Raw genomic sequence first — 11,348 nt, 5'->3', positions numbered from 1 at the left:
AAGTTGAATCAAACAACATATTAAAAAATAGACTGTGACAACTTTACATCAGAAACACAACAGTGGTTCAACAACTAAAATTATATCATTGTAACTCACCATATTAAGGAATCAAATTTTAAAATGTGGCCATTTTAATGGTCAGTGGATAAGAAAAATCTGTTTGATGATATTTAAAATCTATTCATGATTCTTAAAAAACAACAACAAACAAAAACTTCTTAGCAAAATAGGAAAAGAAAGACACCTGTTAATGTCATGATTGACATAAATGCAAAACCCATAAACACATATTAATGGTTACATTTAGAAGCATTTTTATAAAAGTTAGGATGTTATATAGATGCATGGATATTTTCTATTACCATTACTACTCAAGATTACATTGGAGACCTTAAACATGTTCAGATTGGCTTCTTATTTTATTTTTTTGGCTGGAGTACAGTGGCGTGATCTCAGCTCACTGCAACCTCCACCTCCTAAGTTAAAGCAATTTTCCTGCCTCAGCCTCCCGAGTAGCTGAGACTACAGGCATGCACCGCCATGTGCGGCCAATTTTTTGTATTTTAGTAGAGATGGGGTTTCACCATATTCCCCAGGTTGGTCTCGAACTCCTGAACTCAGGCAACTCAGCCCACCTCAGCCTCTCAAAGTGCTGGGATTACAGGCGTGAGGCACCTCGCCCAGCCCAGATTGGCTTCTTTTATCAAGCAATATGTACTTAAGTTTGTTCCAGGTCTTGCGGCTTGATAGCTCATTTCCTTAAATGGCTAAATACTAAATAATATTTCACCGCATGGTTAGATATACTACAATTTGTTTATCCATTCACCTTTTGGAAGGACATCTTGGTGCTTCCAGTCTTTGGCAATTATGAACAAAGCTGTAATAAACATTCCTAGCAGATTTTATGTGAATGTAAATTTTCAACTCATTTGGGCAAATACCTACGAGTGCAATTCCTGAGCTCTATGGTAAGACTATATTTAACTTTGTAAGAAACTGCCAAACAGTATTCTAAAGTGGCTATATCACTGTGCGTTTCCACCAGTAATAAATGAGAGTTTGCATTGCTCCACATTCTCCCCGGTATTTGGTATTGTCAGTTTTTGGATTTGAGCCATTCTAATAGGCGTGTGGTGGTATCTTCTTGTTTTAATTTGCGTTTCCCTAATGACTTAAGGTGTTATTATGTCATTAGGTGTATGGTGTACGGTGTATGTGGTCTCATATGTTTATTTGCCATCTGTGTATTTCCTCTGGGGAGGTGTTTTTCAGATCTTTAGCTTATTTTTTAAATTGAGTTCTTAGTTTTCTTATTGTTGAGTTTTAAGACTTCTTTGTATATTTGAATACAAGTTCTTTGTCAGATATGTATTCTGCAAATATTTTCTACCAGTCTGTGGCTTGTCTTTTAATGTTCTTAACAGTGTATTTCACAGAGCAAAAGTTTTAACTTTAAGTGAAGTCCAGATTACCAATTTTTTCTTTCATGAATTGTGCTTTTGGTGTAATATCTAAAAAGTTATCACCAAACACAAGGTCACCTAGATTTTCTCTTATGTTATCTTCTAGAAGTTTTAGTTTTGCACTTTACATTTAGCTATATGATCTGTTTTGAATTATGAGTTGTGAAATGTGTGAAGTCAGGGTCTATATATATTGTTTTAACATGTGGATGGCCAGTTGTTCCAGGAGCAATTGTTGAGAAGACTAGCCTTTCTCCATTGAATCTCCTTTGCTCCTTTGCTTCTTTGTCAAAAGTCAGGTGAGTATATTTGTATGGATCTATTTCTAGGCTCCCTATTCTGTTCCATTGATCAATTTGTCTGTTCTTTTACCAATACTACACTTCCTTGATTACTATACATTTATGCTAAACCTTGAAGTCAGGTAGTGTTAATTCTTCCAGTTTATTCTGCCTTATCAGTATTGTGTTGGTTATTTTGGGTCTCTTGGCTGTCCATACAAATTTGAATTTGTTGATATCCACAAAATAGCTTGCTGGGCTTTTTATTTGAATTACATTGAATCTATAAAGTTGGGAAAACCTAATATCTTAATAATATTGAGCATTTTTATCCATGAACATAGTCTCTGCATTCATTTAAATCTTCTTTGATTTCTTTCATTGGAGTTTGTAGTTTTCCTCACATAGATATTGTATATATTTTGTTAGATTTATTCCTAAGTACTTCATTTCTTCATGCTAATAGTATTGTGTTATTTTTTCTTTTATTCCTATTTTAGGTTTGGGGTACATGTGCAGGTTTGTTATATAGGTAAACTGTGTCACAGGGATTTGGTGTACATATTATTTCATCATCCAGGTGATAAGCATAGTCCCCAATATGTAGTTTTTTGATTCTCTCCCTCTTCCCACCATCCGTCCTCAAGTAGGCCCCAGTGTCTGTTTTTCCCCTCTTTGTGTCCATGAATGTGAGCATGCAGTATTTGATTTTCTGTTCCTGGGTTAGTTTGCTTAAGATAATGGCCTCCAGCTCCATTCATGTTGCTGAAAAAGGCATGAGCTTGTTCTTTTTTATGGCTGCATAATATTCCATGGTCATACGTACTACATGTTCTTTATCCAAACTACTGTTGATGGGCATTTAGACTGATTCCGTGTATTTGCTGTTGTGAATAGTGCTGCATCAAACATAGACATGCACGTGTCTTTATAACATAATGATTTATATTCCTTTGGGCAATACCTAATAATGGGATCTATGAGTCAAATGGTAATTAAGTTTTTTGAGGAATCACCACACTGCTTTCCACAGGGATGAACTAATTTACATTCCCACCAGCAGTGTATAAGTGTTCCCTTTTTACCACAATCTCACCAGCATTTGTTATTTTTTGACTTTTTTATAATGGCAATTCTGACTGGTGTGAGATGGTATCTCATTGTAATTTTGATTTGCATTTCTCTAATGATTAGTGTTGTTATTTTTTCATATGCTTGTTAGACAAGTGTATGTCTGCTGTTGAAAAGTGTCTGTTCATGTCCTTTGCCCACTTTTTAATGGAGTTGGTTTTTCTTTTAAATTTAAGTTCCTTATAGATTCTGGATATTAGACCTTTGTCAGATGCATAGTATGCAAATATTTTCTCCCATTCTGTAGGTTGTCTGTTTACTCTGTTGATAGTTTCTTTGGCTGTGCAGAAGCTCTTTAGTTTAATTAGGTCCCATTTGTTAATTTGTGTTTCTGTTGTCATTGTTTTTGGCATCTTCATCATGAAATCTTTGCCAAGACCTACATCCAGAATAGTATTTCTTAGGTTATCTTCTGAGGTTTTTATAATTTTAGGTTTTACATTTAGTCTTTAATCCATCTTGAGTTGATTTTTGTGTATGGTGTAAGGAAGAGGTCCAGTTTCAATCTTCTGTAAATAGCTAGCCAGTTATCGCAGCACCATTTATTGAATAGAGAGTTCTTTCCCCATTGCTTATTTTTGTCAACTTTGTCAAAGATCAGATGGTTGTGGGGGTGCAGCATTATTTCTGGGTTCTCTATTCTGTTCCATTGGCCTATGTGTCTGTTTTTGTACCAGTACCATGCTGTTTTGGTTACTGTAGCCTTGTAGTGTTGTTTGAAGTTGGGTAGCATGATGCCTCCAGTTTTGTTTTTGTTTGTTTGTTTGTTGTTTTCTGTTTTTTTTTTTTTTTGCCTAGGATTGCTTTGGCTATTTGGGCTCCTTTTTGGTTCCATATGGATTTTAAAATAGTTTGTGCTAATTCTGTGAAGAATGTCATTGATAGATTAACAAGAATAGCACTGAATCTGTAAATTGCTTTGGGCAGTATGGCTATTTTAACAATATATTGATTCTTCTTACCCATGAGCATGGAATGTTTTTCCATTTGTTTGTGTCGTTTCTGATTTATTTGAGCAGCATTTTGAAATTCTCCTCGTAGAGATCTTGCACCTCTCAGTTAGCTATATTCCTAGGTATTTCATTCTTTTTTGTTGCTATTGTGAATGGGATTGCATTACTGATTTGGTTCTTAGCTTGAATATTTGTGATGTGTAAGAATGCTACTGATTATTGTACACTGATTTTGTATCCTGAAACTTTGAAGTTGTTTATTAGCTTATGGAGCTTTTGGGCAGAGACTATGGGAATTTTTAGGTATAGAATCACGTTGTCTGCAAACAGGAATAGTTTGATTTCCTCTTTTCCTAGCTGGATGCCTTTTATTTCTTTATCTTGCGTGATTACTCTGGCCAGGACTTCCAGTACTATGTTGAATAGGAGTGGTGAGAGAGGGCATCCTTGTTTTATTCTGGTTTGCAAGGGGAATGCTTCCAGCTTTTGCCCATTCAGTGTGATGTTGGCTGTGGTTTTGTAATAGATGGCTCTTATTCTTTTGAAGTATGTTCCTTCAATGCCTAGTTTGTTGAGGCTTTTTAACATGAAAATGTTAGCAGAAATGGGTCCTGATCCAGACTCCAAGAGATGGTTCTTGGATTTCATGCAAGAAGAATTCGGGGCAAGTCCATAAAGTAAAGTGAAAGCAAGTTTATTAAGAAAGTAAAGAAACAAAGAATGGCTACTCCACAGGCAGAGCAGTGCTTGAGCTGCTCACCTAAGGATACTTATTGTTACTTCTTGATTATATGCTAAACAAGGGATGGATTATTTATGAGTTTTCTGGGAACGGGGTGGGCAGTTCCGGGAACTGAGGATTCCTTTCCTTTTTAGACAATCTGGAGTAATTTCCTGATGTTGCCATTGCATTTGTAAACTGTCTTTGCACTAGTGGGAGTGTCTTTTAGCATGCTAATGCATTATTATTAGCATATATTGAGCAGTGAGGACTTCCAGAGGTCACTCTCATCACTATCTTTGTTTTGGTGGGTTTTAGCTAGCTTCTTTACTGCAACCTGTTTTATCAGCAAGGACTTAATGACCTTTATGTTGTGCCAACCTCCTGTCTCATCGTGTGACTTAGGATGCCTAACCTCCTGGGAATGCAGCCCAGTAGATTTCAGCCTTATTTTACCCATCCCCTTTTCAAGATGGAGTCACTCTGGTTTGAATGCCTCTGACAAAGGGATGTTGAATTTTATCAAAAGCCTATTCTGCACCTATTGAGATAATCATGTGGATTTTGTTTTTAGTTCTATTTATTTGATGAATCACATTTATTGATTTGCATGTGTTGTACCAATCTTGGATCACAGTGATAAAGCTGGTAGATTAGCTTTTGATGTGCTGCTGGTTTTGGTTTGCTAGTATTTTGTTGAGGATTTTTGCGTCTATGTTCATCAAGGATATTGGCCTGAAGTTTTCTTTTTTTGTTGTGTCTCTGCTAGGTTTTAGTATCAAGATGATGCTGTCATCATAGAATGAGTTAGGGAGGAGTTCCTCTTCAATTTTTGGGAATAGTTTCAATAGGAATGGTACCGGTTCCTCTTTACACATCTGCTAGAATCCGGCTATGAATCCATCTGGTCCTAGACATTTTTTTTGGTTGGCAGGCTTTTTATACTGATTCAATTTTGGAACTCATTATTGGTCTGTTCAGGGATTCAGTTTCTTCCTAGTTCAGTCTTGGGTGGTTGTATGCATCCAGGAATTTATCAGTTTCTTCTAGGTTTTCTAGTTTGTGTACGTAGAGTTGTTTGTAGGCGTCTCTGAAGGTTTTTTTATTTCTGTGGGAATGTCCCCTTCATCATTTCTGACTGTGTTTATTTGGATCTTCTCTCTTTTTTCTTTATTAGTCTAGATAGCAGTCTATCTATCTTATTATTTTTTTCAAAAAGCCAACTCCTGAATTTGTTGATCTTTTGTATGGTTTTTCGCATCTAAGTTTCCTTCAGTTCAGCTCTGATTTTGGTTGTTTCTTGTCTTCTGCTAGCTTTGGGGTTTGCTTGCTCTTGTTTCTCTAGTTCTTCTTATTTTGATGTTAGGTAGTTAATTTGAGCTCTTTCTAACTTTTTGATGTGGGTGTTTAGTGCTATAAACTTGCCTCTTAACACTGCCTTAGCTGTGTCTCAGAGATTTCTGTATGTTGTATCTCTGTTCTTATTTGTTTCAAAGAATTTCATTATTTCTGCTTTAATTTCATTATTTGCCCCAAAGTCATTCAGGAGCAGATTGTTTAATTTCTTCTCTTTTTCTTTCTTTCCTTTTTTTTTTTTTTCTTTTTTTAGCAAGAGGTTTCAGTTTTTACTTGTTTAAAGAGTGTAGGTGGTAGTTTTAACAAAAGACTTTGGGTAAAAGCAGCTAGCAATAAGATCATGGCTATCAAAGCAGTTTCTTTCAGAGAAAATGGCCATTCCTTTAAGTGCTACATGTTTTTGGAAGTTTCTTAGAGTGGTCTTAAGGTTGTTTAATTTCTATGTAACTGTGTGGTTTTGAGGGATTTTTTCAGTATTGATTTCTTTTTTTTTTTTTTTTTTTGAGACGGAGTCTTGCTCTGTCACCCAGGCTGGAGTGCAGTGGCCCGATCTCGGCTCACTGCAAGCTCCGCCTCCCGGGTTCACGCCATTCTCCTGCCTCAGCCTCTCTGAGTAGCTGGGACTACAGGCGCCCGCCACCACGCCCGGCTAATTTTTTTGTATTTCTAGTAGAGACTGGGTTTCACTATGTATGGTCTCGATCTCCTGACCTCGTGATCCGCCCGCCTCGGCCTCCCTAAGTGCTGGGATTACAAGCGTGAGCCACCGCGCCCGGCCTTCAGTATTGATTTCTATTTTTATTGTGCTGTGGTCCAAGAGTGTGGTTGGTATAAGTTAGTATTGTGTTATTAATTTCACATTTCAATTGTTCACTGATGGTATCTAGGAAAGCAATTGACTTTTGTAAATTAACATTGTATCCTGTAACCTTGCTGTAATCACTTACTAGTTCTAGCATTTTTTGGTCAATTATTTGAGATTTTATACATAGATAAATATGTTATCTGTAAGCAAAGAAAACTTTATTGCTTCCTTCTCAATCTGTATATTTTTTCTTTTCTTTCTTTGTCCTACTGAATTACCTAGGATTTTCAATATAATATTGAACAGAAGTGGTGAGAGGGAACAATTTTGCTTCATTCCTAATTTTAGTGAAAAGCATCTACTTTACCGTCATTAAGTATGATGTCAGCTATGGTATTTGTAGATGTGTAGATGTTCTTTTTTTTTGAGACAGAGTCTCGCTCTGTCACCCAGGCTGGAGTGCAATGGCGTGATCTCGGCTCACTGCAAGCTCCGCCTCCCGGGTTCACACCATTCTCCTGCCTCAGCCTCCTGAGTAGCTGGAACTACAGGTGGCCTCCACCACACCCAGCTAATTTTTTGTATTTTTGGTAGAGACGGGGTTTCACCGTGTTAGCCAGGATGGTCTTGATCTCCTGACCTTGTGATCCTCCCGCCTCGGCCTCCCAAAGTGCTGGGATTACAGGCATGAGCCATTGCACCCGGCCTGTAGATGTTCTTTATCAAGTTGAGAAGTTCCCTTCTATCCTAGTTTGCTGAGAGTTTTTATCATGAATAGGTATTGGATTTTGTCAGATGTTTTTTCTGCACCTATTGATAGGACTATATAATTTTTCTTTTTTAGCCTGTTGATTTGATGGATATAACAGTAATTGATTTTCAAATACTGAATCAGCCTTGCACAGTTTGTATAAATCCCACTTGGTCACGGTGTCTTTTCATCAATTATAGCAATTTTTAGCGGTTATTTCTTCAAATACTGCCTCTCCAGCATTTGTTTTTTCCTACTAGAATTCTGATTAGACAGGTGTTGAAATTCTCAGTCTTTCTTCTGTGTATTTTACATCCTTTTCATTATTTTCATCCCTTCGACTTTCAATGCTGCACTCAGGAAATGTTTCCAGATCTGTCTTTCACTTACTTTTCCATGTGCTTTTAATACTTAGTTTAATCCAGTTCCTGAGTTTTAATTTTCCATTACTATGTTTTTGTTTTTTGGAAATTCTACCTGGTACTTTGTTAACTTCTCTGGCCAATTTTGATAGACTCTTGGATTTTTACCTGAGGGAAATTTGCAATTTTTTTTTTTTTTTTTTTTTGAGACAGAGTCTGGCTGTGTCCCCCAGGCTGGAGTGCAGTGGCACCATCTCAGCTCACTGCAAGCTCTGCCTCCTGGGTTCATGCCATTCTCCTGCCTCAGCCTCCCAAGTAGCTGGGACTATAGGCGCCCACCACCATGCCCTGCTAATTTTTTTGTATTTTTAGTAGAGACAGGGTTTCACTATGTTGGCCAGGATGGTCTCGAACTCTTGACCTCGTGATCCACCCACCTCAGCCTCCCAAAGTGCTAGGATTACAGACTTGAGCCACTGTGCCCGGCCAAAATTTGCAATTTTTAACATAGATGATCAGACAAGATAGATTCAAACAGAAAGCACTAGTGCCACTGGGCTGAGGAGATAAACAAATAGAAATTGAGAGACAAAATATCAGAGCAGAGAAAATCAAGAAAAGTATATCCAAAACTTGCATGTCATCTTCCCTCAAGACATTAGCCAGTTGCTAAGCTTTACATGCACAAGATGAAAGTTCAAGAAATCCAGATAAAGAAGCATCTTTGAGGCTAAAGAGCTGAACAGGGATTTCAGCAGCTTTGGGGTGATAGGGACACAGAGGTTCAAGTTAAAAAGATGGGCAAAGGTGGAAAAACTATGTAAACACCACAGACTTTTAGAAGATACCACAGAAAGCCATATCCTAGGAGTAAGGGCAAAAAACAAAACAAAACAAAAAAACTGAATCATCTTTTACAAAGCCTAAAACCAGGCCTATATAGAATTAAGATAATCTGTCCCATCTGTCAGAAGAAAACTGACTTAGGAAGGAGAAAACATTATTTAAACCTTTTATAGTTTTAATACACAAGGTCTGACATTCAGTAAAAATGAGGCATGCTATAAGAAGGACCACATAACGAAAAAACAAATTTAAAACAGATGGTAGAAATATCCTCACAGTGATTCAGATATTGAAGTTAGCAGGCAGAGACTTTAAAATAATAATGATCCATGTTTAATTGTTGATCAAAAAGAAAAAAGAAAAAATGTTTCTAAAAACAATGATTAAGATAGTCAATAGAACAAAGGGAAAGACAGAATTTCAGCTAACACTTGGAATCTATTTAAAAGGTCAAATGGAAGTTTTAGAATTGAAAATAATCTATAACTAAAATTAAGAAGTAAGTTGATGTGTTTAATAGCAGATTTGACACATCGAAACAGGATATTTTAACTGGAAGACATATGACTAGAAATTATCAAGATTAAAGCACAGAGAAAAAAGGATGGAAAATACATAACAAAGACGAGAATATATAGAACATGGTGACATCTTCTGACTTGTGTATAAATCTCAGAATAGGAGGAGAGAGAATAGAATAGTAGCAGTATTTCAGAATATGTTGGCTGAGAATATTTTTATACTGGTGAAATATATCAAACCACAGATTTGAAAAGCTCTCTAAGAACCACAGGTAAGATAAATACAGACGATCACACTTGGGATCAGCATAGTCAAAGACAAGCAAATTGTAAAAGCAACCTGAGAAAAATGACATGTTTCTTTCAAATGGGCAATTGAGTGAGGGAAGCCAGATAAATGACTTTTCAATAGGATCAATGGAAGTCAGAAAACAATGGAGCAATATCTTTAAGTTGTTGAAACAAACTATCTATAAAGCTAGAATTCTACAACTGGCAAAAAAATTCTTCACAATTAAAAAAATTAAAAAGCAAAATAATTATATTTTCAGGCAAAAAAAGTTGAAAGAATGTATTGCCAGCAGATTTTCACTAAGGGAAATATTAAAGGGAGTTTTTCAAAGAGAAAAGAAACGGTCCCAGGTGGAAGTACAGAATAGAAAAAGAAATAAAGAGTGCTGGGAAGAGTAAATATGTGGGTATATTAGAGTGAATATTGACTTTATCAAATGACAAAAATAATGCCTTGGGCTTAAAATATTTATAAAATGAAATCTATGACAACAGTAGGACAAACTAGGGGGGTAAATGGATTTAAAATTTGTAAAGCTCTTTCATTTTTTGTGAAGAGATAAAATTACTAATTTCTTAAGGACTCTAACAAGTCAAGAATATATAATGTAAATACTAGGACTGCATAATAAACTAATAATGGGAAAATAAAATAAAAATACTTGAGTCATCCAAAAGAAGAAAATAATTAGTAAATTAACTAGTAAACTTTAAGATATGTCAGAGAAAAACATCAGAAGAATAAGATACAAAGAGAAAAAAGAAAATATTTAGAAAAGTTTAAGAGGCTAGGGAATAAAATGGAAAGGCATTGCATATTGTATAACATGTTTGTATTGGAGTCCCAGAAAAGGAGGAGCAAGAGAATGGTACAGAAATAATGTTTGAAGACATAATGGCTGAGATTTTCCCAAAACTGAAAAGTGATCTCCAGGCTTAGAGATTTCCACAGTGATTTCGCCTCCTGGTATTCTCCCCTCCTATATAGCTTTCTCCCACATTGCAGAGGGCTAATCTGTATAACCAATAAAAGAGTGCAGAAAGGATGGAGTGTGCTTTCCAAGGCCAGGCATAAAGGATATTTCACCTTCCATCTTGCCCTCTCAGATCACTTTCTCAGAGGAGCTAACTGCCATGTCATGAAGACATTCAGGTAGCCCAGTGGAGAGATCATGTGGCAGGAATTGAGGCCTATTGCCAAAAAACAGTACTAACTTGGCAGCCAATTGAGTAAGCTATGTTGGAAGCAGATCTTCCAGGCCCAGTCAAACTTTCAGATAACTGCATTCTTAGCTGTCTTCTGGTATTCAACCTTAAGAGAGACCCTGAGTCGCGCTCGCTTCGGCAGCACATATACTAAAACTTGGAACGATACAGAGAAGATTAGCATGGCCCCTGCGCAAGGATGACACGCAAATTGGTGAAGCGTTCCATATTTTTTTATGTGCTATTCAGTTGTGAACTGGTGGGCTGTATGTAACAGCTGACCAACATGTGAAGATACTGGTACTTGATAGCCTCTTAAGGAAAATTTGCTTCCAAATTTTAAGCTGGAAAGTCACTGGAATAACTTTTAAAAATAATTACAATACATGGCTTTTTAAAATTTCATTACGTATGTTAAGAATTGTGTACAAATTGAAATGTCTGTACTGATCCTCAACCAATAAAATCTCAATTATGAAAATAAAAAAAAGAGAGAGACCCTGAGTCACAGCCATGATCATTAAGCCACTCCCAGATTTTTCACCCTAAATAAACTGTAGGAGATAGTAACTGTGATTGTCTTATGCCACTAAGTCTGGACTAATTTGCATGCAGTGACAAATAACAAATACAGATTTTTGAGGCCTGGAGTTGG

At 36.5% G+C, this 11,348-nt stretch overlaps 1 non-coding gene across 1 annotated transcript; it reads left to right on the top strand.

The window, feature by feature from the left end:
• Nucleotides 1-10,819: 10,819 nt before the first annotated feature.
• LOC116466098 (U6 spliceosomal RNA) lies at nt 10,820-10,927 on the top strand. The gene has a single exon (XR_004247355.1). It is a non-coding gene; the product is annotated as a U6 spliceosomal RNA (small nuclear RNA).
• Nucleotides 10,928-11,348: the final 421 nt, after the last annotated feature.

Source organism: Hylobates moloch, unplaced genomic scaffold (genome assembly GCF_009828535.3).
Source record: "Hylobates moloch isolate HMO894 unplaced genomic scaffold, HMol_V3 SCAFFOLD_3, whole genome shotgun sequence".
NCBI classification, from domain to species: Eukaryota; Metazoa; Chordata; class Mammalia; order Primates; family Hylobatidae; genus Hylobates; species Hylobates moloch.
The sequence above is the reverse complement of the archived record's forward strand: the minus strand, read 5'-3'. Positions and strand labels throughout refer to the sequence as shown.